Consider the following 27,929-nt stretch of genomic DNA (forward strand, 5'->3'; position numbering starts at 1 on the left):
TGACAGTAGTCAAGGGATTCAGAGTACGTCTGTAATTTAATCAAGTAATTTCAAAAAAGGAGTCACACCAGAAACACCGGCAAGGCAGCCAGGAAAAACCAGGGGATGCAGACCACGCACTGCAAGTGATGGAGTTTGATTCCGGGAAAGGAAATCAGCCCAACAAATTAAGAGAACCCGAGAAGAGCAGGAAACTCCTTAGGTGCTTACGCGGATTTTTAAATCTTCTAATCCTGCAGCTCCCTGCAGAGGCTTACCTACCCCATGTTAGGATGCTGGCCCCAGCACACTGCAGAAAATTACCCCGAATGCTTACCCAAGGACACTGCACCACCTCTCCTGATCCTGCAAAACCAATTTCAGAAGGCATGAGACTGCGGTGACCATCGGGCTACAGCCACTGTTTTATTTATCAAATTACCTTACGGATCTGTTTAGATGAAATCAGACACTAAACTACGGATTTAAGAAGACAGAAGTTCACAGAACTGAAGGACTTGAGTACATCTGGAATTTTCTGGTTCTAGTTGAAAAAAAAAATACAGTTTAACATCCCTCAGTTTATAAGTATTCAAACGCCTTTCTCTTATGGCATTTTAGCCTTCAGCCTTACAAGGAAGAGGACAAGAATACCTACTGACAAAGGAACGTTATCCCGTTTTACATGCAAATGCAGTAATATCCATACATGCGGGTACATGGAATTCTTAAATTTTCATACATGTGTGTCACTTAGAATTCTGTTACTGAAACATTTATGGTGCACACACAGCATAGCTATCACTATAACTTAAATACTCAGTACTTCAAATATTAAGCTGCTTATTCAATGCATATTTTAGGGTTAAGACAGTGGAAAGAAATGCGCTATAAATCTCTAGAAATCCTCAATACTAAAGACATTTTAAAAATATAAACCCACAAAAATGGGAACAGGACAGCAGAAGCCATCAATATTAAGTCTGGAAGATGGACAGAAACTCAGAAGACCTAACGAGGAACCCATCAAACCTGTGATAAACCAAAAAACAAAACAAAAAAAAGCCCACACGGACTTACATATTCCTCAAAGGCTCAGAATCTAGGGGTTCCTATAACACTGGACTGAGGACAGGAGAGAGCTAAGTCAAAAGCTGGCTTCTAAAGTTAATTTTGTGTGTGAACTTGACCAGCCATGGAGTTCCCAAACATTTGGACCAACAGAATTTTAGATGTAGGAGGGCATTTCTGGAAATCACCTACACAGTCGGTGGGAAGGCAAGCTGGTGCAGCCACTCCGGAAAACAGTACGGAGTTTTCTCAAGATGTTTAAAAAATAGAGCTACCCAACAATCCAGCAATTGCATGACTGGGCATTTACCTCAAAGATACAAATGTAGTGATCCAAAGGGACCCCCGCACCCCAATGTTCATAGCAGTGATGTCCACAATATCTAAACTGGAAAGAGCCCAGATGTCCATCAACCGATGAATGGATAAAGATGTGGTGTGTGTACACACACACACACACACACACACACACACACACAGAGATCCTACTCAAATCAACATGGGTGGAGGTATTTGCTGAGTAAGTCAAAGAGTTCTATGGTTTCACTCACAGGGGAGATGTAAGAACGAATGCATAGGATCATAGGGAAAGGGGAGAGCATGGGAATAAATCAGAGGAGGACAAACTATCGTTAAGGGGGACATTAACCACAGGACCCAGGGCTGCTGGGAGGCTGGGATAGCTGGTGACGGGCATGAAGGAGGGCACGTGATGGGTGAGCACTGGGTGTTATAGGCAACTGTTCCATTACTGAACTCTACATCAGAAACTCATGTATTATGTTTTCTAACTGGATTTTTAAAGCACTTTAAAGTCAGTAGTGCTGACTGCATTTCACAGTATGGGGGATACTCCAAGTATCTAAAGGCCTGAATAGAACAAAGACTGACCCACCTGCACCAAGTAAGAAAATTCCTTCTGTGTTCAAACTGGGACAGGGGCTTTCCTTCAATGGGACTCAAACCCAAACAGCCACTCTTTTGGGGGTGTTGAGCCTATCAGCCTTTAGACTGAAAGCCATCGGCTCTCCTGGGTTTGCACTGATGGTAGATCTTAGGACACTTCAGCCTGCATAATGGTCTGAGCCATTCTTTGATAAATCCCATCTTTTAAAATTATTTAAATTCAATTTAATATACCATATTACTAGTTTCAGGAGAATTTAGGGGTTCATCATTTGTATACCACACCCAGTCCTCATTACACCAGGTGTCCTTAATGCCCATCACTCAATTACCCCCCCCCGAAATCCTGATTCCTAGAGTAGATCGCGAAGGCACACATATCTTATCGGTCTTCTTCCTCTGGAGATCCCCAATACAAGACAGGGTCACTTGGAATCAAGGAAAACCACCTAAGCAAACTGCAGATCCTCATCCCCAAGCTTCTGGTTAATGGTCCTTCCTTAAATTCACTGAAGTCTGCAGGTTTATTCCTTGTGGAGAGTGATGGTCTCAGGACTAGATGCATTCAGTTCTGCTCTGCCAACAGTAGATCCACCTTGTTCACTGGAGGCTGGTTCCCAGTTTTCCCTAGCATGGCTTACCAAATATTGGACAGACCCCGAACTTCCCAAAAGATTAGTTAACCCTCTTAAGAACCTGAGCTCCCCAAGAATATGTAATGGTAGAATGTTGTGTATTTCACAAAACCAAATGTTTTATCCATCAGATTCATAGTCATGGTCAGAAGGGACAAATCCCATCTCCTCATAGCTTCCAATAGCAGGCGATTCCATTATTTTCATCTACAAACATTCATAAATGGCCCAATATCCAAGGAAAGTTTAGTAGCTGAAATAGAAAGCTTTTAAAGAAGTCAGGCAACTACTAAACTTAAAAGATAAGCATACACAGGGAGGGAAAAACTTCACATACCATGTCCTTTAGTTCTTAGAGTAATAAGTAATTGTGGACCAGAGATGACAAGGCCCTTCTCAAAGACATTTGTACAACACTTAATGTTTAAGTTCTAATGGAACCCCAGGGGAAACATGAACATAGAGGGACACCTGGGTAGCTCAGTCAGTTGGACATCTGGCTTCAACTCAGGTCGTGATTCCAGGGTCCTGGAATCAAACCCCATGTCAGATTCTCTGTGGTGGAGAACCTGTCTCTCCTCCCGTGTACTTCTGCTGTCAAAAAAAAAAAAAAAAATCTTTTAAAAAAGCGTAGATGAACTGTTCAGAACAGGAGCAAAGATAGCAGGAACAGAAAGGGAACTTGAAGGGTTAATCCTACAATTCTGAGAATCAGGAATTCAGTGGGTGAGGGAAGTGAATGACATGTAAAAGGGGAGCCTCAGAATGAAGAGTGGTTTCCCAGCCAGCAGGGCCCACTCATCGACTCAGCAGAGAAGACTACGCACACCCACACCATGACACATCAGTGGTTAAAATTTGGGAACACCAAGATCAAAACTTCCAGGAAAAAAAATCTAATCTTACTGAAGAATGAGAATTACAACACTTTTAGATTTCCCAGCAGTAACACTAAAGTTTAGGAAACTGAAGAAATGATTTCATTACACTGAAAAGTTATTTCTTAGAATTCTATCCCCAAACTATTAGTCAAGTGACATAAGGGCCCTACTATTCATGAATCTTGTAACAAAACCTTACTTCCCATGGGTTTCTTTTTGCCAAAATTTACAAGATGAGCTTCGCCAAAGAAAGGGCAGTGACAAGAAACATAAAAGGATCCTGGAAAACAGGAAGGAGATGGAGCAATCCAAGAGGATACTGAAGGGAATTCTGAGGACAACCACGGGCAAAATGTACAGAGTGGTGATTCAAAACTGAAGATGGATAACCCTGAGCTGGGAACACGCCACGATTTGTATCCGTAACCGTTTCCTTCATGGGACGCCTGCATGGCTCAGTGGGTTAAACACCTGCCTTTGGTTCAGGTCATGATCCCAGAGTCCTGGGATTGAGCCCCATATCAGGCTCCTATGCTCGGTGGTGAACCTGCTTCTTCTGCCTCCACTCCCCCTGCTTGCGCTCGCTCTGACAAAATTTTTTTTTCCCCCCAAAGATTTGACAGATCACTAGTAGGCATAGCAGCAGGTGGCAGGGAGGGAAAAGCAGGCTCCCCAGAGTAGAGAGCCGGATGTGGGGCTTGATCCCAGGACCCCAGGATCATGACCTGAGCCGAAGGTAGAGGTTTTAACCCACTGTGCCATCCAGGCACCCCTCACTGACAAAATTAGAAGTTTCCTTCTAATGACAACAGCAAATAGGTAAAAATCAGTAGGACTATTAATCTCAGATCTTTGGCATGTGCCTGAAAATTCCAGTTATGAACATGTCTGGTATTAATCAGCTTCTTGGCTAGAGCATCCTGATCTCCATGGAATATAGAAAATTCAGAAATGTTTTAAATGAACTATATATACATGATCTCAAATTATAGAATAACCTAATATCATGGGCTGCCTCGAAGTTGTGGGACTTCAGGAATAGGTTGTGAGACTTAAATTCAAAAGAAATACAGTAGCATGAACATATCAGGAACACACCTTATTCAAATTGAATACATTTCCTAAAGACACTAGCAGCAAATGCACATACAATTTGACCCAGAAATTTTACTTCTAGGATTAGGTCTTGTAGGTTTATTGTGTATTTTGATAAATGTAGAGGTAAAGTCATGAGAGATTTTCATTGCAATATTGTGATAGAAAAATACTGGAAGTGATCCAGATTATTTAGGAGACTAGGATAAACACTGCAGTCACACACAAGAGTAGCTTAGGTACTGATATAGTACATTTTCCAGCATTCACTATAAAGTGTAAGAATGAATATTCTGTCATTTGTGTAAGGATTAAGTTTTTATGTATCTTACATAAAGATACATATGCATATGCATTTGTAATATGTGAAAGAATCAGAGTTAATTGAAAATTTTGGTTTTACCCAGTGAAGAGATTTTGGTTAGGAGGGATGAATGGTAGGGATTTTCATTTTTTTTCTTTAGTCTTTTACATTCTGAACATGTGGGTATATAACCCATTCAGAACTTTTGCTTTACAAGAGGTCAAGTTGAACAAGAAATTGGAAAATTGAGTGAAGATGAGTGATATAAGGAAGAATAGATGGTATACAGAATTTTAAGCATTCAAAGAAAGTATTCTTTATCTCAATGAAACGGAGAAACTAGTCAGGATTAAAACTTACAGGCAGAAAAACCTTTCAGTAAAAACCTGGAGAATCTCAAAACATACTAACAGTGGATATTCCAGTAGGACTGGAATGTAGGAAGAAAAGAGTGAGCACTCCTATCAGATGGTGCTGAGTGCTTGGATGGCCATCTGAATTGTCTTTCCATAAATCAAACCTGAGACTAGAAATGACCCTAATGAAAATTCAAATTCCCTTGTTTATAATCATGCATTGTTCTCAAATGCCATTTAGTTTTTCTGAAAACGATATACTATTTTACTCCAATTGTATCTATTTTATCTTCTGTTTCTTCTTCATAATATTTAACTTAGAGTTAGCTACCTGCAGGCATCATGTGTGCCCAGGTCTTATACAGGCATTGTAAAAAAATGTATCCTTGTGCCCTCACCAAATCCTCCACTTCCTTTGGTTGTCCTTTTAAGACCTTACTAGTCAAGGCCCAGGAACTGAAAAGTTATAGAACTATTTTTAATTATGACAAGTCTTTTGAAAATGTTAGATTGAGTTGATATCTGCAATGTTGAGATGCTAAACTCTTAAGAGAAACATATCTACAAATAAACCTGTATTAGACATACTGAACTGATTTACAATGTAAACAGTCCCTAGCAGATTAGTTTCTAAAACAATCTAAAGGATCACCATGTAGTGCATCTACCGACAACTACTTTGCAAGGTTGTGGGCACAAGAATAAGTAACTCCTGCCCGTAAGAGAACAGAGACTGAAAGTGATGGGGGTAGGAAAAGATTCCATGCAAATCTGTGGGGATAACTATGTATCAGGAAAAGAGACATTAAAGCAAAGACCATAGTAAAAACAAAGAAGGGCATGACATAATAAAGGGGTCAATACAAAAAGAACCTAAGTTTTTATACACCCAACATAGAAGAACCTAAATAAAGCAATTATTAATTGAAGCAAAGGGAGAAATTGACAAGTATATAGTAATAATAGCAGGGGACTTTAACACCCTACATGTCCGTGTGTCAGGGATCATCCAATTATCAAGGAAACATTGGCCCTGAATGACGAACAAGATGGACTTTTTGGATAGAATGGTCTGTATATAAACAATGTATATTAAGTGCACCTGGAACATTCTCCAGGACAGATGATAGGCCACAGAACAAGACTACACCTAAGATTGAGACCTCAAACTTTTCTGAGCACAAAAATAGTCTGAAAGTAGAAAGTTATCTGAAAATCAGGAAATACACAAAATATGTGAAGATTAAATATGCTACTAAACCAAGGAGTCCAAGAAGAAATCAAGAGTCAAATACCATAAGTGGAAAAAGACCAAAACCTATGGGATACAGCAAAAGCAGCTTCAAGAGGGAAATTCGTAGCCATAAGTACTATTTCAAGGAATAGGATATAAAACCTCAACCTAACTTTACACCTCAAGGAACAAGATGAAGTCAATATCTAAAAGTAAACATCCAAGCAGAAGTAAAACTAGGAATAGAAAATACCAGTGAAACCAAGAGCTTTTTCTATTCGAAGAAATAAAAATTAACACCTTTAGCTAAACTCCAAAACCAACAAACAAAAAAGTTTCAAAATGGCAAAAATTACAACCCACACCAAAGTACAAAGGATCATAAGAGGTCACTATGAAAAGTTATATAGTAACAAACTGAACATTCTAGGAGAGAAGGAGATTCCTAGAAACCTACCCACTTCCAGGACTGAATCAGAGAATTTGAGTAGACCTGTTACTAATAAGGGGACTGAAATGAGTCATCAAAAACCTTCTAACAAAAGATGCCCAGGAGCAGAAGTCTTCTTGGGTGAAATTTCCCTGAACATTCAGAAAGTTAATGTTTCTTAAATGCTTCCAAAAAAGAGTAGCATTTCCAAACTTATAGGAGGCCAGAATTACGACAAAAACCAGACATAGATGTTAAGTACAGTTCACTATCCCTGTGATCATAGGTGCCAAACTCCTCAGATTAGTGACCAAGCCCAACAATGCATTAAAGGGATGCAAGGATGCATCCCAACGATATAAGGAACCAGGGTTCTACATCCACAAGTCAGTTTGATAGACCACTAACAAAATTAAGGATAACAAATTGTATCTCAGTAGATGCAGAAAAGGCATTTTATAGAATTCAACATCTGTTCGTAAGAACAAATCGGGTATAAAGGGAAAATAAAGCCCATATAGCACAAGGATACAGTAAACTTACTCACTGAGGAGCCCTAAAGTTTTCCTCCAAGATCACCAAGACAAGGATGCCATGCTCTACTTTTAAACATAGAATTTTAAGTTCCAGCCCAAGCAATGAGGCAAGAAAGAGCACCCGGATTAGGAAGTAAAATTCACTATTTACAGAGGACATGGTGTTTTATCTAGAAAATCCTAAGGACTCGGTCCAAAAAAAAAAAAAAAAAGTGTTCAAGGAACACTCAGTAAAGTTGCAGGATACAATGGCAATATGCAATAACCCTCTGCATTTCTATGCACTGAAATGATCAGCAACTGATCCCCCTTACAACTGCATAGAAAATACCTAAGAAAAATAGAGAAGGGAAAATACATTTATAGAAGTATATGTATATTTATTGAAAAAAATCTGGGTATAAGTGGACCCAAGCAGTTCAAAACTATTGTTCAAGGGTCAACTCTATTTGGGAAGTGTAGCAGATGCAGTCAGCACCCCACCCTCAAATCCCTCAGATCCGAACACCTCAGAACCTGCGAGACAATGTCCAGAGAGTTGCTACGCCTACAACCCATTAAGCCAGAAATGCAAAGAAATTAATGTCCATCTCACCCCAAAGCAGCTCTCAACCAATAACTTTCAGAAGTTGGAATATAAACACCCTAGCTTCCTCGCACATTAGGTGGGGGTAATTCTGAGGTATATTTTTCATGGTTTCCCAGCATTTTCCCTCTGGATTAAGGTCCAGTCACCCACTGAGGTAGCTGACTTAACAATGCACCCTTTGTACAAAGTTTTAGTTCTAAAGGATCAATAAATTCTGGAGATTTAATGTACAGCATGGTGACTGTAGTTAATAATGTGATGTTATACTTGAAGCCTGTTGAGAGTAAATCTTTAATGTTCTCACCAAAAAAAAAAAAAAAAAAAAAAAAAGCTATGAGAGAGGTGCCTGGCTGGCTCAGTCAGAGTGCCATACAGCTCTTGATCTTGGGGTCATGGGTTTGGGTCCAGAGTTGGATGTAGAGATTACTTAAATACACTTAAAAAAAAAATGACATGAGATTATGGATGTTAATTAGCTTGATTGTGGTAATCATTTTACAATGTATACATATATGAAAACATCTGTACACCCTAAATACACGCAATTTTTATTTATCAACTATACCTCAATAAAGCTGGAGAAAAAAAATAAAAGAATATGTAACAAGGAGATGGAAGACATTACCCCAAGCTTTTTAAGACTGATGAAACTGGAGTAACAGATGAAGTTCTTACGTGCTCATGGGTTGCAAGAATCTCCTCCATGCTGTCCACCCCACCCAGAACAGTCTAAGCTTCTAAGATTCCGTGCAATTCCTCCTACAATCTCAGTGGCATTTTTCACAAAATAGATCCTAAGATTTGTGTGGAAGCACAGAAGATAGGGAACAGCCAGGGCAATCTTAAAGCTGGAGGCGTCATGCTCCCGGACTTAAAACTCGGTGACAGAACTGTCCTGAGACAGGAACTATACTAGAATTGGCCTGAAACACACTGCTCAATGGCGTACAGGGCCCAGAAAGAAACCCATGCGTTCACAGTCGGTTTCCAACCAAGGAAACAAAGTACAACCGGGAAGGAGACACTTCAGTGAACGGTGCTACGAACACTGGACAGCCACGTGCAGGGGGAGGTATGCAGGGGGAGGTGACCGGCCCAGTGTTAGACAACACACAAAATTGTTCCAAGTGGATTAGAGCCCTAAAACCATACAACTCCCTGAAGAATACAGATGGTAAACTCCTTGATGGCGGTTTGGCCAGGGTTTTTGTTTTTGTTTTCTCATTTGGTGCCAAAGGCAATAACAAAAACGAGTGGGATCACATCCAACAAAAGCTGTGCACAAAGACGACTCCATCCTAAAAAGGCAAACCACTGAATGGACAGAAATATTTACCGGTCCTATCTGACAGGGTTAGTATCAGAAACACGTACAACTCCTCTAACATGTCACAAGAGATTAAAAGTGGGCAGAGTATCTGCATATTTTCCCCTAAAAGCCACACATAGATGGCGACAGGTACCCTGGGAAAGGGCTCACTGTTACTAACCAAGAAAACCAATCAAAATCACAAGGAGGTAGCACCCCTCTTAGACCATCCAAGGGACAGGAAACAAGAGCTGGAGATTGGTAGAAAAAGGACCTTGTGAGCTGCTGTTGGAAATGTAATTTGTGCAGCCCCTAGGAAACACAATATTGAGCCCCCCCCCCAAAAAAAAGACCACCTCCAGCATGTTCACCTCTAGGTATCTGAAAATGAAAGCATGAATGAGAAGTAGGCACCTCCGTTTCACTGCAAGTCTCCAGTAGCAAGACCTAGCAACAGCCTGAATGTCCCCTGGTGGCTAAGTGGGTAGAAGTGTATCTATGTATACATGCCAAAGTTTTTCAATAAAGGAAACCTTCCCATTTGACACGGCCTGATCTAGAGGGCATGAAGTCGGAACAAGACAGATAGCAGATCTAACTCCTGTTAAGCAGCAGCTCCTAAATACAGACTACATTGGGGGTCACCAGCAGTGGAGGCAGGAGAAAGCTAAAGGGCTTCTTCCAGTCCTAAGGTACAGAGATGCCACGGACAGCAGGATCTGTATCGCAAGGTGCTGGGAATAGATCTTAAAAGCCCAGATCACCAGGAATATGTATGGAGATGAACCTGAACGGGACTCTCTTTTTTCTCAACGTAGACACTGATTGTGTTGTAGAGATACAAACCCCTGCAGGTCCGTTATACCTCAGAAGAGGACCCGTGACAGGGAGACAAGATTGTTGAAAATCCTGTATCTCAGACATACACAAATTCAGTGGAATGAGGCATTAATGTTAACCAAGTTTTCTTCTCCTTCAGAAGGTATAGAAGGGCATATGCACAGGCCGAGGTCACGGGTTAAAAAAAAAGCCAAAATATTTGGGTTTGAGAATGTTGGTATCATCTCTCCCATTTTTCTTTTTAAGAGCAGCAAGAGGGACAGGGGACGAGGAAGAGAAAATCCTAAGTGGGCTCCAGGCCCAGGGCAAAGCCCCACATTTAGCTCAATCCCACAACCCTGAGATCATGACCTAAGCTAAAATCAAGAGCTGGCCGCTTAACCAAAGGCGCCACCCAGATGCACCCCCCCCACCCCCATGCTTGTTCTATTAGTACAGTATTTCAAGAAGCATGTACCTGAGTTCAGCATCACCAGACGTGCACTGCAAGGAAACTACTACTTTACACAAAACAAACCCAAGAAAAGCTTCTTGTAAGGTGTAAAGAGATACAGCCTAATGAGAAAATCAGCAAAGTGATTTGAAATTGTGACCACTCATGGCCCCAGGAGAACATAGAAAGGATTATTTCCCAGTGAGGATGGTAGAGCCCAGTTCTGCTGGGCACCGACGCAGCTTCGCAGTGTTGTTTTTCCAGACTCCCTCATTCTGTCAACAAACTCTCAAAATGCCAGGATAGGACACCAGCAGTTCAGACAAATCATGGGCCCACAGTATCCAATTACCCCTAACATGGAGCATTTGTCAAGTGACAAGTTACCAAGACCTTGGTTTTAAGTTTTCTAAGTTCCTATGAACAAGGGGATTATACCATGAGAATTCATAGCGATCATGGAGAGAATAAGACTGATTACTTCCAAGTATTTTAAGTTTGCGTGATGGTGCGGTCGCTTCAAATTCCAAATATATAAAGGCAACTAGCTCACAGATCAATGAAAATTCCCATCTTCAAGCTATCAGAGTAATTAAGGGAAAAAGTCCTGTACAGTATCACAAGAGAAGGGAAGAAAAAACCAGTGTCGATCTATAATCGCAATATTAGGACAATCTACACATTCCAGGAGAAGAAAAAAAAAATCCAATAGGACATTTATGGGAAATTCATGTTTGGCCCAAGGAAAACCTAACTGCAGATTATGTTCCCCCTTTCAAAAAAAGTCTCCCCTACGCCCCCCATAAGCCCACTTAGTAAATAGGTCCACCAGCATGTCTGATCCTGGTCCTGCCCTGAACCGTGCAACGCTGTCCGAGCCTGTGACTGCGGCAGTCGGCGGCGATCAGGGAGGCTCGCGGTCTCCCCAATACTCAGCCCGTGGAACTCCTGTTGGCATGTCGTTTTTCTGCCCTTTGCTGGCAGCTGTCAGACTTGTACTTCCGCGGCAGCCGGCAGCACGTTATTGTTCCCAAGGAAAGAAACGGCACATCTGACATTGCGAGCTCTGACCCACTGCTTTAATTAGCATTTTGTTTTTTCGTTTTTACAGAAATGTGAGATGACAGCCAATCTCCCCCCCACCCCCCACATTCTGGCTTGCAAGTAGCATTCGAAACTAGGTGTGGAGCCAAATTAATGGAAACAGTGCCTCTTGGATGATGAAGGTATTTGTAAAGGGTGGCATTTTAAGATTCTGACAAAGCATGAAGTCAAATTTCCCTGGACACAATATGAAAAGAAACTCATCTTGACAAGATAGAGAGGCTAGATAGATTCTTAGTTTGCCAGTTTTTAAATGCCTCCTGGAATGGTCTACTGCTTTTCATAATTAAGTCCATTACACATGGAACAAAGAGCTCGCTCAACACAGCTGACACCACATCGGTGCCCCGTGTCTACCAGGTAGCACCCATGTTACCCTGGTCTTCGATCCAAGAGTATCCACAGCTCTGCCTTTGAAGGAGCAGACTCCGTTTTCATCATTCTAGCCAAACAGCGGTGACGTGATGCGGCAGGAAGAGGGCACATTGCCTTGTAGCCCGGATGAGAACCACCACTTTTCCTCCTTCAGATCATTCTAAGTTGGCAAAAGCAAATCCCAGCAGCCTAAGTTTAGGAGGATCCGTTATTACCAAGATCTTTTAATTTGCAGCGAGCTTCTTAGAGCTAACCAATACCTCCGGCCCCCACTTGATAAGATGTAAGAACAGATGAGCAAGAAGGATAATGGTTTTGGTCCCATTAGGACATCGGCATTAGTGGGGGAGCAATTATAGAAGTAATTGACTATACTTTACCGGCATCAGGAGGGGGTCATCTTGAAGACCCATCGTGCCCCGGGTTAGTGCCGATATCATTCATCTTCTCGCTGTGTGCCCATGTGTTGTGTTTTCATTCCTCGGAGGCATTCAGCACTGGAGACTGAAAGCACAGCAAAAGACCCATCTCGGAGGGTCGGTTACCACTGCTGACAATTTACTGTTCACCCCCTGCTCAGGCGGGGAAGCCAAGTAGGTGGTTTCCATCTTGACATGGTTTAGGATTATTATCTGAAAATCTGGGTAAGAAAGGCTCATATTGCCTCCGGTGCTGTGTAACTTAGCGACCCCAGTGTTTCCAGTAAAGCTTTTTACTGTTGATAGAGATTAATTCATACGATGCACCTAAGGTTTAGAGTAGGAGGAACAGGACACAATGTGGAGTTCCAGAAGTTTTTGGTTTCAAAAAACATGGAAAATTCCGAGTTCCCATGTACTCCGCAACCCATCACTGAAGACGTTATATTACGGTATATTTGTCACAAGTAGGAAATGAACATTGATAAAGTCTTTACCAACATCCATAGTGGCTTCCTATCTCGGCTCCCCAAGAATCTCACGACGGACACATTACACTTAGGCATCCTCTTCCTAAGCTGTTCTCGGGGGTGAGTTCCCACGCTCTGGGTTCCGAGGGCCACGCCAGTTTCGCCGAGTGCTGCTCAGGTACACGGTAAACCATCATTCACAGAAGTCGGAGGTCTCAGACTCCATTAAAGACTTCTGGAAGCCCAGAGAAAGGGCCCTTTAATCACAAGGGGACAGGAGGTCACCAGGTCTGGTCACTGTGTGGACCCGGCCAGGGCCTTGGTGGTCACTGTTCCCCCCTGCATTTCTCTTTCCAAAGAACCTCCCACCCCCACCCCCGCCTCGCCTCGCTGAGGGGCCGTTCCCACAGGGTATAGATCGCTGCACGGGCTCCGCATCCGTGCTACAACGGCTTATCTACAACCCTTAGAACTCGCGGATTCTGACATTTTACTCCAGTTCTGGATCTAGCTGCCCAGATTATTCCAGATTTGCCAAGATTCCACTTGGCTACGTTGCCCCATGGACCTATTCAATGCCTTTTAGCGCTTTTCCTGACCCTGCAGGAGGCTCTGTCCAGCACGTGTATGCTCCCTTCTCCACTTTCAGGGTCCATTGTTTCTGGAAGAACCCCAGGATCCTTGGATCAGAGAACGGTACTGGGGAGGGCACGGACCGCCTGGAGCACGCGTGTGGTGCATAAACAGTCTTGGAACACTGACCCGACAAAACAACGTGTACGGAGGTCTGAGCCCTGAGTGGGTTCCCTGCTCCTGGGTGTTGCTTCTAGGTCTTGTCAACTGACAGGACAATCGATCTGTTCTCATCCCGGGACATTCGAGTGCCGCGGAGTACTTTGTAACAGGCACAGTAAGCAGAAGGACCACATACTGAGCTCTCCAACTCCGATATGTTCCTCGCATCATGTAGGGGTCCTTTACCGAGGGAGTTTTCACCATCACCGGGCCTGCTCCCTGGGGACAGATCGGCAAGACCCCCGAGCTTACAGAGTCCTGTGGCTGCCCTGGGCATATCCCGCCATATCTGACATTAGTTAAACGAGCACCTCCCCCACAAGCTTTCACAGAGGTCGGTTCAAACACAGCACACATTTGTGTAAGCTTCCGCCCCAGGCTTCAGTCCGTTCTGGGACTCCCCAAACTCTCGGGTCATTTTTCAGACAAGAAACCTGTGTACCAGGCAGCCACAAGGACCGGGACATGCAGGCTATCGTCACAGCCCACTTCAAACATGCTCTATGCTGGATCATCCGGAATGGAGCGAAGACCAGACTTTCCTATACCCACTGTTGCAGGACCCCCTCAAGCCAGTCGAAGGGCCGAGTGTCTCAGGGTGGACGAGGCCTGATCGGGTTCTGTCCATAGAACACAGCAACAGGGAATCCCCAAGGAGGTGAAGGACCCATGCGTGGAGAATTCCATACAAAAACACGCATGGAAAACACGCATGGACGACAACACACGTGGAAAGCAATTCTGTGCTCCAGGATTAGAACACTGTCCCGGTATCCGTATTACCCAACGTGATTTATACAGTCAATGCAATCCCTACACAAAATTCCAATTGCATCTTTCAGAAATCCAACAATCCTGGAGTTTGTATAGAACCCAAATGACCCTTAAGCATAGATCAAGACAAAGGAGGTGGCATCATGCCCCCCGATACCAACCTGCATTATGAAGCTACAGTCAATGGTATAGGTATCAGCATAAACCAGAGACCCCAGAAATAAACCCACATTACTCTATTTTAGGAGAAAGGAGCCAGGAACACACCATGAGGAAAAGACTCAACAGATGAAGTTGCAGACTCTGGCCAAGGGCAAATGCAAGAGGACCAGGATTACAGCACATGCAAAAATTAAGTCAAACTGGGTAACAAAGGAGAATACATCGAAGTATAAAGATCCGGCACAGCAGAGTAAAAAAAGGCAACCTACAGAACGGGAATATTTGAAGACCTTATCTGCTAAGGGGTTAATAGCCAAAACGTGTACAGAACTACAGCTCAACAGCAGAGTCGGATTTAAAATGAGCAGAGGGACGCCTGGGTGGCTCAGTGAAATGTCTGCCTTTGGCTCCAGTCATGATCTCGGGGTCCCAGGCTCGAGTCTGGCATGGTGTTGGGCTCCCCGTTCAGTGGGGAGTCTGCTTCTCCCTCCCCCTTCTTCCTGCTCATGCTGTTCCCATCTCTAAGAAAATAGAAGTCTAAAGTGGGCAGAGGACCTCCTAAGCCTTTTCCCAGAGACCTACAAACGGCCAATACTTACGTGAAAAGACGCACAAAAATCACTAATGAGGAAGATGCAAGTCAAAACCACAATGAGAGATCACCTGGTCACAATAGCTAGAATCAAGTGGTAAAATGCAGGAAAGTTAAGGAAAAAGGACCCCCTCACGCACTGCTGGTGGGAACCACCGTTGGTACAGCCACCATGGAAAACCACGCGGAGGCAACTTAACAGTCCAACAGTTCCGGTAACAGGTATTCAATAACGCTTGACCTACACACCCCCATATTCTCATGTACAATAGCCAACATCCAGAAATAACGTAAGCATCTGCTAGGTGAATGGACAAAGACGTGGCGTACACACATCAGAATACTCAGCCGCAAAAACCAGACATCGGTGACATGGGGGACCGTGAAGACATCACGTGAAAGGTGTTCAAGATCGTATCTCAATTATACGTGGGACCTAAAATACGTTGGGCAGGGAACAAACCCCAAACTCCAGACTGGTGTTGCCATACACGGGGGGCTGGGAGAAATGGCTTAAGGGAGTCAAAAGGCACAATTTGAAATAAGTGTGGCTTTACAGATGTCATGGGGATGCAGCGTGCAGCACAGTAACTAGTTACTGTGTTATCTGAAATTCAGTAGATCCCACATTCAAGTTGTCACGATGTCAGGTCCGTTATTAACCAAACTTCTTGTGATTCAAGTATCTATCAGATCGTTGTGCTGAACACCGGAAATGGATATCCTAGGTCAGTTACACCTCAAAAAGTCAAACTACAAAACATCAACAGCAATTATCCTCAACGCAACTTCTTAGTGATTTTCTTCACGCTCTATATTTACTAATTTAGGTCACCAAAAGCTATTTTAAGATATCCCTTTATGTTAAAAATCCCAAATATAAAGACAGTAACTTGAAAGAGATTAATGCTAACCCATTTAAAAAATGGAATTACCCATACGAACTTCAGAAGCAGACTGTAAAACATGGAAAGTTAGGGACAAAGTGGGACTTCCTAATCATGAAAAGGTCAACTAACATTCCCAAATGTTTATGCACCCGAGAGCTCCAAAATACACAGGAGAAAAACCATCAGGACCAAAAGAAACAGGCTCCTCCACTCTCCCAGCTGGAGACTTGAACCCATAACCAACAGGTTTCACAAAAATGAAGATGGCCCCAGGAGAACAAGGGGAGGAGTCCCTAGGATCGTCCCGATGGCTTACAATTACTTAAGCATAACTTGCCCAGTCTATCAGAACCTCAGGGAACTAGTCTTTAATGCTACCAAAAAAGCTAGCATATAATAGGCATCATTCCTGGGATTTGGGGAATATAATTCCAGATCAATGCTTTCCTGCATAGCAAGTTGGTTGTACCCAATTCTAGAATATCTAGCAGGAAACTGGGAAGGGAGGTGAAGCCTAGACCTTAAAAGGCAGGCCAACATCAAGTCCCTCTGGGGACGCTCCTGTAGACCTAATTAGTCCCAGGAGTGTCCCATTACTCAAGAAGCCAATGCAGATGGAGAAGCAGGCTGTGGCCAAGGCTTCACTGACCAGCAGGGCGGGTGTGACCAGACCTCAAGCGTTTCTCCAGCAGTCCGGGGACCAAGCACAGGAGGCGACGGGGAAAGTCCCTCTGTGCATACCCATGGTGATGGGAACCTTCTAGAACTGGAGGTAGTGGACATGTAGCCTTGCAAGTTTAAGGGGTGCTAGGGGACAGGATACAAGTTTGTGTTACCTTCACTGAGACAGTCACTGGACACCTTTTACTTTATGTAGCTTCTTCACAGGGAGAACACGAAAGCTCCACTTCAGCTCGCAGAGCAGCAGAGCTCTTGCCCATGTCCAGGACGGTACATGTAAGCCAACCCTGGGCCCGAGACTAGAATCTTAACCACAAAATCCTTCCTTGAAGCTCCATCTTGGAGACCAGGGGGTGGGGGGCACAGCGCGGGAGCTGGTAGGTTTTACACGGAGCTTAGCTTTGTGCTGGTAACTGAAGTCCTTTCCCTCATAAGGTTAAGTGGCACGCGAAGGGTAACTTCTTGGTTAAGAGCAAACCGCCCACATATATCAGTGGAGACGTGGAGGGGGGGGGGGCAGAAACTGGGAGGGGTGAGAGCCCCAGCTCCTTGTCCGCAGGCTTCCTCCGGGTCTGAAACTAGGTACACTGGCCAGTTACTGAAGGGAGCCCAAGGGTAGCACCCCAGGCTGTGGAGCTCCGGGCTTTGGTCAGCCCAGAGCGTCCCTCTCACCCCTATGCACACAGGCTCTCAGATCCTCGACTGTCCCACACTCTGCTCCAAGCCCTAATTACTCCATGCTTAGAGGATCCTGAGCTCTTAGAACTCACCCCACCTTTCTCTAAACTCCGGACATGCGGTTTTGAGCAGGATTGGCTTTTTTCCTGCTTAGATGGGCCTCTACATTTCAGAGGACAAGGGCAAGTCGATAGAATAGGCAGTTAACTACAGGGCTTCCGACAAATTTCGAGTAAATCAAACGCCAGAGGCTGGAACCAGAGAATAAATGCGGGGGAGGGGCACGGGCCAGCCGGGCCCTGAGCTCAGGAGGGTCTGGTTTTCAGCACCGCCCACCGGAGTCGCCTGCGGGGCCCTAATGACCCATTTCCTTCGCCTGTGCCCGGGTCGTCCCAGCGCTTCAGAGGCTCCACCTGGGGTCCCACACCCGGGGGCACTGGCCTAAGGCTCTCCATTAACTAGGAGGAAGGGAGCAGGGGTGGGAGAGAAGGGTGGGCACCCCGGGGTGCGTCCAACAACGCCGCCCAGAAGTAGACCGCGGGTACCGTACGGGGTTCGAGGGCCCCGGGGGTCCGCACAGCGCCGCGGGCCTGCGGACGCTGCAGCAGGCGCGGAGCGACGCGGCTGGAGGGTCTCTGCCTCAGTATCCCCCGCATCCGAGGTTCCCAGCCCGGGAGGGAGGAGCGGGGGCGCCAGCTTAGCGGGAAAGCCGGAGGGGCAGACAGGGTCGGGAACGAGCGAGCAGCCCGGGGCCGGGGAGAGGAAGCGAAGCGCCCAGTCCCAGGGGCAGGTGCGAACCGACAACTCCCAGCCCCGGGAGCTTCACTGGGCTCGCGTCCTGCCGGGTGGTTGTGTCCGCGTGTTTCGGCGACGGTCTCCACCTGAGGAAGTCACGAGACTCCGGGGTAAGCGCTTGAGGGTTTGCGAGCCGCCCCAGTGCAGCTCCCGGGTAGGGGGTTCGCTGAGGCCCCAGGGAGAGTCGCCAAGGACCTGCGGGAAGTTCCCCCGTCGGGGCTGCAGAGCGGGGAGGCCAAAGGCACAGGAAGTGAAAGACCCGCGGATCTTTTTACCCAAGAATCCAACACTGCCACTGGATGCAATCAGCAAGAGGTTCTTTATTGTTACACAGGCGCCTGCGGGTGGTCAGCAGCTCCTGCTAGCTGAGCACACCAGGCTGGGGTGGTGCAGGATCTTTATAGACAGGTACAAACAAGTCCCGGATGGGACGGGGCCGATTGGCTGACAATTTGAACATTTGAAAAAAGGCATACTTGGTGTTAGTGGATTGGCCCTGGAAGACCCCCATGCGCGAAGAAAAAGGCGGGAAGGGGAAACAAAGAGGGGAAGTTTTAATCTTATTACTTCAGCAGAAAGACATCCTGTCTACGTGACTATGCAGCCCCCTTGCCTACGTGTCTATGCCCCGGCTATTAGGAGAGGGTATCTTGTTCAAACAGGAGTCAAGTGTCATGCCCTAAAAGCCAAGTGGTTACAGAAAGGCAAAAGAGCAGTTACATTGAATTCAACCCTGGGGGAAGGGTCTTTTCATTGCAAGGGGAGGAGGGGTACTTTTACACAACAAAAGAGCAGTTAATTACTTAACGACGAGGGGGGGTCTTTCAGAAGACCCTCGGGCCCCTCACCGGGGCTGCTGCTCCCGGGCTGGGCGCCCCCCACCCCGCGCCTTGGAGCCGTGCAAGGCCCCCACTGTGGACCACACGGACCCGGGGCGTCAGCTGCAGAACCCCCTGCTCCAGCCCAGCCTCTGTGGGGCTTCCCGGCCACAGGCCCCCCGAAGTCTAGGTGGCTGGAGAGGCAGGAGCAAGACCCGCTCAGAGAGGCCCGGGCAAGGCTGCAGCCCGCCCCGACCGGCCGTCCTCCCCCTGGCCTGGCCGCACGCTGGGGGCCGGCTTCATCCTGGGAGAGACCAGCTCGGCACCGGCTTCGCTGTTATCGGCGTCCGCACGCGCCCTGGGGCCCCGCCCGCCCCGCGTTCACGTCCACGGCCCCGCGCTGCGGCCCCGCCACCTGCGGGCAGTTCGGGCTCGGTGCGCGCGGGGCGCGAGCCCTCCCTCCGCGGTGCGGCCGGTCTGAAGGCGGCTCTGGTTCAGAGGAAACCACATCCCTCGAAACCCTACGAAGTTCGTCTTCGACACCCATTCTCATGAGAATGGCACACACTGAAACTTAAAAAATTAATCAGGGATATGGCCGGTGTGTTCCCAATAAAGTCGGGTCTGACCCCAGAATCCTCCCCAGAAACGTGGGTATGAGGGAGTCCCCGGCCGCCGGGGAAGGCCAGCGGGCGGGCTGGAACGCACGGGGGTGGTGACATTTCGCCTGGCACAGGACGAATCTGCAGGTTACTGTCACCTCGCGAACCGAGGACATTTAATTATGCGCGAATGTGGGTAAATCATGTTCATAGTGTGTCAGACTAAAGCCACGGCTTCTTGTAGGCACTTAAACGTACTCCCCTGACTCTGGTAGTGTTGGTTAATCCGGTTGTTGAGGACTTGTTGATTCTGTCACCTGGTACCACTCTGCAGCTTTTCTAGAAGGCTCGGATGAGGGCACATGTGAGAAGTGTATATGGCTTTTGACTCATTAGTCTGTTTTTTTCTTTTATAACCTGGTCTGAAGGTCCTACTGTGCAATTTAGTGGTAAACACCTTAATCTAGCTCTTTGGATACCCTCATTCTACAGAAATAGAGGTAAGATGGGGCCATTTCCAAGAAAAGCAGTAAACACGGTGTAGTGTTTCCTAAAGCACATGACACTTAACTGGAACGTGGGGCGAGATGGCCGGCACCTGGGAGCTTGGCTTGGAGCCGGCCCGGGAGGCAGGCAGGGCCGGGCCCTGGAGGACCGGCCCTGCGAAGGGGCACATGCTGACTCTGTGGGCCGCCTGTCCTCCACACTCACCTACAAAATAGGATCTGAATCGAGGATTTTGTGAGGATTGAGTGAGGGACCTTTGAAACGTGTGTGTCCATAAAACATCCCTAAAACAGCATCACAAAAGTCGATACGTATTTCATCTTGACAGATAGGAAGACAGTGACTCAGGAGCTAAGGCCATTTTCAAGGTCACGCAAGAAGATGACAGTGGACATTCACCAGGCGTGGGCACCTCCAAAGCCTGACTCTTCCACACCTTACGGCTGCTTCTGACCTTGCCCAGATTCTACCCTCGAATGTCTGTACACGTCGGAAAGTTCCAAAGTTTGGGCATAGTGATAACACAGCACATGGCTTCCGTCATAAAAAAGAACACTTTTACTTTGATTTTCTCCTGCTACACAGAATAACATTTTTTTCCTCCACAATGACAATTTTAAAGGTGACTATGTGTGGGAGAGTAATTTGAAAGATAATATCAGCGTCAGGAAGTTCAAACATAGCAATTATGCATGCAGTACTTTTTAAGAAACTCTCTGAATATGAGGATAATATTGGCAGCAAATCTATCTCCCTGACATTGCTTTGTAAGTGTTGGAGTTGCCCTGTACAGTAGCCTCTAGTAGAGGACGGCCCTGTTTTTCTAAGTGCGAACATCTGAGTGGTCAGATGGGGAGCCCGGGGTCCCAGTGCTCTGCTCAGCCCCACCCTTGGACGTGGAGCTTCTACAAACACCCTTGGGCGTGAGCATGTCACATGCAAAGTTTGCCACCTTGCTGAGCTACCAAGATCCCTCATCCCTGGTATTTCCCAGGGCTGATTAGCAATTATCGCAGCCTTTAATTAATTAATACAGGTTGTTCTGGTCAAGGGACTTCACTTTTTAAATTCCCCCCAGTGAAGGGATATTCAGTCCCTTCAAGGTCATGCTGACAATTCATGTGACGATTACGTCCAAGCGCAGCAACTTGGCAAAAACAGCAGGAGAGCTGTGGCCAGGATATACGGGAGGGTATACCAAGCTGGCCCTCGCCTTCGGGTGTGATGAAGCCATGGGCTAATTTCTACAAAGTTGCCTCTCAAAACCCCATTTTTAAAATATTTTCCATGAAAAGACCAGGAAACAACATCGGGGCTTCAAACAATATCCCTTTTTACCATAAACAAGCAATTATCTTTTGTGATTTTTTCCAAACATGAGATAAAAATATCCAGATAATCAAAATGTTGAAAAGCCCCGAGCCGACGACCCCACCTCTTTGTTCCAGATCATGTGCCGCCGAAAGACGCTTCCTCCTGCAGTTTTCAGTCGGCAGTCGTTGCACAGTGTACCGGCTCGCGGTGACTTAGACTCGTACGTCCCAGCTGTGGTCATTAAGAACCCCATGACCCCACTGTTTCAGTTGCTGAGTTACGTAAAACACTTAGAGAAAACATGTTAAGAGGCACGTTCTTAAATGAATTTTTAATCTTCGTTGTATTTGAGTCTCGATTTACTGCAAAAAGCGGTGACATTTTCAGATTTTTAAGTTTTCCAGTGAGTAGTCGGCCGACAGACACAAAACCCCATCCTCGAAAGTCTTGCAAAGACTGGAATTTTTTTTTTTAACTTCTCACCAGTTGAGCTATGGTGAACGCTGCTTTCTTTATTACCATTTTTGCTTAAGTGGCCAGATCTGGATGCTTTTCATGATTAAATCTGATTTGTGAGCAGAGCCTGCCTTCTTAGTGTAGCTGTTACGGACCGCTGCCAGGGGGGTCACATGGGAGTGAAACCCCCCAGCAGTGGCCTGAGGCCGGTCAGTACCACCAACGCTCAGAAGCCGCCACACCTGCTTTCCATCCATCCTGACTAACAAGCCCAAAGCAAAGACACAAGGCGTAGAAAACAAACTAACCATTACCAGGTGGTACTTGCAGATGTCAGAACGAACGGTCGTCATGGGTGGGTGGGGGGACACCTGAATTCTAGATAACTTGCAAATGTGTGTGCTGAGAGTCTGGAGCTTTCCTCACTTCGTGATGTTGGGACCGAGAGGCTTGTATGCTCAACACGCAACAGGTGACCACGGTTTCTGAAGGGAGAGACGCAAAATTTATAAAAGCAAGTTGAACGGTCTAAGTACGTGCTTTTCGTGTTTCAGGAACTTTGTGTATCTCTGACCCAGTCTCTGGAGATAGATGAGTTTCCATTGTCTCCTCTTGGATTAGGGTTTGGAACAGGCCAATTTGCTTTGGAAGAGCCACGAGCAACGGCACCCACTGTCTCCCCAGCTGCGAGGGCCGGCGTTCATTATCTGAGGGAACAATGACATGCGGAAGCGACAGGGCTGCGTTAAAAATGCTCACAGCCGTCTCTGCTGCTCACATTTCAATATTTTCTCAATTGAGACAGACCTTCAGAGGGAGAGACAGGAAGGCACGGTATCGACCGGTCTTATTTTGCGGCTCACAAACTGGTTTGCTTGCCAGGGCAACGGACATTCTCTGAAATAAGGTGTTTTGCTCAACAAAACGTGCTCAATAATATCACAGGTTCTATTGAAGGAACAGCATGAACCCAAGGGAAGAAACAGCAGAGGGTTAAATAAGACCAGACTGATTAATTACACACTGGTGATTCCTTACAGGTTTGAGTCCATAAAATAGAAATCTTCCAGAAATAGTTTCGTTGGATTCTGTGATTCTCTTAGATGGACAGGGGTACTTCAGCTCATACTTTATTCTGTTCCAGAAGGGAAGAATTGGTGACGGTAGAAACTGTGCGCGTGCGCCTGTGTGTGTGCATCTCCGCGGGGTGTGTGAGTGTGCACGAGTGTGTGTGTGAACATGTGTGTGTGCACGTCTGCGTGCAAGCACCCATAATTGCATACTTGTTCGTGAAAAACAAGAAATATGCTCCCGTTCTAGAAGTCTTTAAAACCCCAGTGTCCAGACTACATTACAGCCGCTCATAAACAACCGACTAAAATTAGTTTTCACAAATCCATTTTCACAGGAAAAGTGAAGAGGAAACAGTATTGAGAAGGTTTTTAAAAAAAGTGAAGGAAGTGTTCATGGGGAAAATCCAGAAAGTTAAAGACCTTGGGACTAAGAGGAACCGAATATTTCTATTTTTACTTCATGGCTTCATGTTGAAAGGCTGTCTCTTCTGGGAAGCCTTCCAGGATTACCGCCTTTGAAAGAGCAAACTCCTCACTCAGCACGACTTCTTTATTTGCCTTCCTCCCCATCATCACTTTCTGGCTGCAGACAATCGTTTTTGTTTTGTTCTGTTTTCAGACGGTTGGTGGTCCATCTTGCCCCCCAGAAGACAACTAGGAGATGCGTCCTTTTCATCACGGTGTCTCTAGATGCAGGAGAGCCAGAAACATACTAACTCCATGAAATGAGGAAGAGTAACTGGTACAAGCCCAAACATCCTTCTACAGATTCGTATCTACAACCGAGGGAGCGTCCTTTTCCACGTGTGAACAAACAAAGCATGGACACTTCCTGTCTCTGCTAAAAATACATCTGCCACTTATAAATGCCGTAAATCTCACACCAATTATTTTTGGTACTTGTCACTGATCAAGGATTAAATTGAAAGCCTGGATTCACCAGGGTTCCCCATTACTTTTAGGGGAAAAGCAATTTCATCATTTTGGTGGTGGCTTTGCAATGGGAATTTGCATGTCCTTGTTAAAACCCAAGACACATGGAGACCAGCTTGGAGAAGTTCCATGAGCAGACGAGAGTTTAGTCACACCAAGTTTAATTTTGCTTATTTTGCAAGTCTAACTTGACCTGGGTCACCCGTTGTTCATGCCACTGGAAATCATAAGCCAAACTGAGATTGTTTCCCAAGGCAGGTCTAAGGTAACCGTCAACCGACTCCCTGTCATTTAAGAACACTCTACATTGTGACCCGTCACTGTGAAGACAGCACCATTTCTGCCTGCTGTGCGCCTAAGCTGTGCGTGACCGTGTATACCCCGGGCCCGTTCCAGGTGTGGCTGCAGCGTTCGCCAGCTGCCTGTGTGGGGTGTGCGCCGCGAACCCGCACAGATTAGCCCCGCCGTGAGTCACTGGTGTTCCGTCTGTCTTTGCTGGACTTTTGCACCTTTTTAAGCTACTTTCAGTTACTGCTTTTTCCTTAAATCTGAACATGCAATTACTACCATTTATACCATCTCAAAAATAGAGAACTAAGCCCACTAAGTCCATTATTTTTTAGAAGAATGAGTCATTGGTAATCAGGATGCCATGGCAGAAAGTATGTATAGGAATTTTACCAAAGAACTCTTAATTTTCCTACATTATACTACAGCTAGAAAGAATTTGGTCTGTCCCTCTATTTTGTTTCCATAACATTTGACTTAACTAACCATCTAAAACCTTTTTGAAACTGAGATCATTAAGGAATCAATATCTAATGCTGAAAAGAAGTACAAGTGTTAAGTTGACTTGAACATTGTAATTAAATCCTTTAAAGACTACTTTAATAAAATATAATAAAGTGATGATGATGATGATGATGATATAAGCTAACAGCACGTGTAGGGTCTCTGCCCCACACTACCTTTTTCTCATGCTTGTTATGTGCCTGTGTTTACATAGGAGCCTCTGTCCCTGGGTGTGTCCGTGTCTGTCTGTGTGTGTGTGTCACTGTGTGTGTGCACATGATCTGAGACTATCTGCTAAGGTTAAATCTTAAAGTCATGGGTTCTAAGGAATCTGGCTTAATAAGGGCTTCCAGAAGGCAACATTATAGAACGTTGGTTTATATTCTCCTCAACAACATTTATGGTACTCATTACTGCTCTTGGAGTTTAGTTCTGAAAACTGAATTTGGCGAGGATCTCCCAATCTTGCCGAACTGGGTACTCCTGGGCTCCTGAGTGGGCCACCCTTACCCCAACGGATCAGAAATACTACTTTATCCAGGCGTCATCTCTGGATTATTCTGGATTATTATAATCATCATCTCGGAATTATTCCGTGTCCTGGTACAATCCATCATACCACAAAGGTACAACACGTTCTCACTCTGTCACTCTTCTCCTCCTGAAACAGGACGGAGACCTCCAAAGAAGAAGAAACAGAAACAAGCGGGAAAGGAACAGGAGGAAGCAACGAGGGCCTGCATTTCTTGAGAACCTATTCTCAGCCAGAATTTTTGCTGAGTGAAACACAACTCCACGAAGTTAAGGTGTTTTCTCCATCCTCAGCGGGATCAGCCACTGAATTACAATCATTTTTTTCTTCCCCCGCGGAAGATTAGTATGTGGTAGGTGGCTGGGGTAGAGTAAGTTTTAGGGTTCTAGCGAGAATGCCTGAGTTCCAATAGGGCCTCCCCCCTGCCCCTAGGTAGAGCTTCAGTGAGGCCCAGATAAGATGTCTTATATGTGTGCATAAGAGCAAGAAATTTCCATATGGGAATGGGTAGCCATGCATTTTTCGTTTTAAAGATGACCAAATATGTGTATTACATTCCCATTTTAAACGTCACTGAGATTAATATATATTTTTTTTAATTTTGTGAACATACTCATGCGTTCTACACATTGAGTTTAAATGCTGCACATGAGCTGGGCCCCAGTGACTCTTTTTTTTTTTTTTTTTTTTTTTTTTTTTTAATATGGAACGCTTCATGGATTTGTGTGTCATCCTTGCGCAGGGGCCGGTCCGGGCTAATCTTCTCTGCATCGTTACAATTTTAGTATACGTGCTGCCGAAGCAAGCACCCCAGTGACTCTTGATGGGGTGCTAGACTGGGCTCCATCTGAGGAGAGAGAGGGCATGTGGAAGGAGAGTAAACCAAGCTGAGCAAACAGGTCCCACGGTAGGACTCCCTTTCCCAATGCATCTGAGCAGGTAGTTAAAAGCTTCAGGATTGGGGAGAGGAATAGCCAGGAAGACCTATCATCACTCTGTAATGCACCATAAATGCTAAAAATAGAAACCTTAATTCAAAACGTGAGTTCAAATTTACATGTAAATACATTCTATAATATAAAATAATCCTATCACACATCTGACATATATTACTCCGTCTAAATTATTTATATTTTGTGCACAAACAGTCCATATTCATAAATATCATGTTTGGATTGATTTATTTTTGTCTTTATACACAGTCTGTTCTCTGAGCTCCAGGCTTTTAATTAATCTGGATTTCGGGTATAAATTCTTTGTGCCTTGATTAATACCAAACAGGCTTTATTTAATTAAAGAGACAGACTGGTGAAAGACATTTTAATCAAAAATTTCATATGCATACAGTACATCTGTATTTAATACTTGCAAAGGAAAAAAAACTGATTTATTGTATTTATTTTTTAAATGTTTTGAATAAAGCGATAGTTCCGGTGATGAATGCCTTTGTGTACCTACTTCGTCTTGAAGCCGTCGGCACCGAGGAGAGGAAGAACATGGAGGCCCAGAGAACGTCTCTGACATCGTGACACGCCAGGTGAGGGGTTCCGGCACATCTCGAAGGAAGACAAGACAACAGACTTTCTGGAGGCTTCCTTTGTCGGTCCCTGGCACCTGGGTTCAGACCCCCTGAGGGCTGCTGCTCTTCATAACAGGTGGGCGAGCAAGTGGAACGGAATCCTAAAGCATTAGAAGCTCATGTTTTTAGAAATTTCTGATTTATGCTCCCGAAAATGGGCCTCCTTTTGGAAAGTTGTGCAGTGCACGCACGGCCCGCTGTCACTGGACATGATCAACGGTGGTCAGCAAGGCAACATTTCATATCTCACGGGAATGCCCGACTCTATGGCTGGTGGCATCTCAGGGCCGAAGGCAGGGGACAGTCACAGCTCACAGGAGCTGTGAGCCGTCGAGGGAACTTTCTGCTAACAGCTCACAAGGTACGTCCCTCGCAGCGAAAAGCAGGGAGCTCCTGAGAGCAGTGGTTCGCGCTCGTGGTAGCTGTGTGGAGGGAACGCTTTCTGGCGCTCTGTGCTAGAAGACCCTTAGACTTGAGAACTCCAGCCTTGACCAACATGGCCACGTTTCTCCATGGTGCCTCCACGCCAAGGGAGGTGGCCACCCAAGACCTAGGACAGGGAACTGAGGAAGATCAGATAACAGAAATATACTAGATTTTAAAAAATAGTTTTCTCGGGGCATCTGGGGGACTCAGTTGGTTTTAGCTTCTGCCTTCAGCTCAGGGCCTGGTCCTGGGGTCCTGGGGTCGAGTCCTATATCGGGGTCCCTGCTGAGCTCAGTGGGGAGTCTGCTTCTCCCTCTCCCTCTCCCCCTGCTCCTGTTCTCTCTCTCTCTGTCTCAAATAAATAAAATTTAAAAAAAAAACAATTTTTTTAATGAATTAACTTAGATTAGCTATATGATATAGTTGGGGAGACACCAAAACAAATCAACCCGAAATTTAAGAAATGAGAGCTCTAATGGCCAGGTTTAAGACCCCTGTCCCTGTGAATTCATGGTATCTTCTGTAAAACCGAACTGAGAGCAGTTTAGAAAGCAGCATTGCCTT

This window comes from Mustela nivalis (assembly GCF_964662115.1).
Source record: "Mustela nivalis genome assembly, chromosome: 7".
NCBI classification, from domain to species: domain Eukaryota; kingdom Metazoa; phylum Chordata; class Mammalia; order Carnivora; family Mustelidae; genus Mustela; species Mustela nivalis.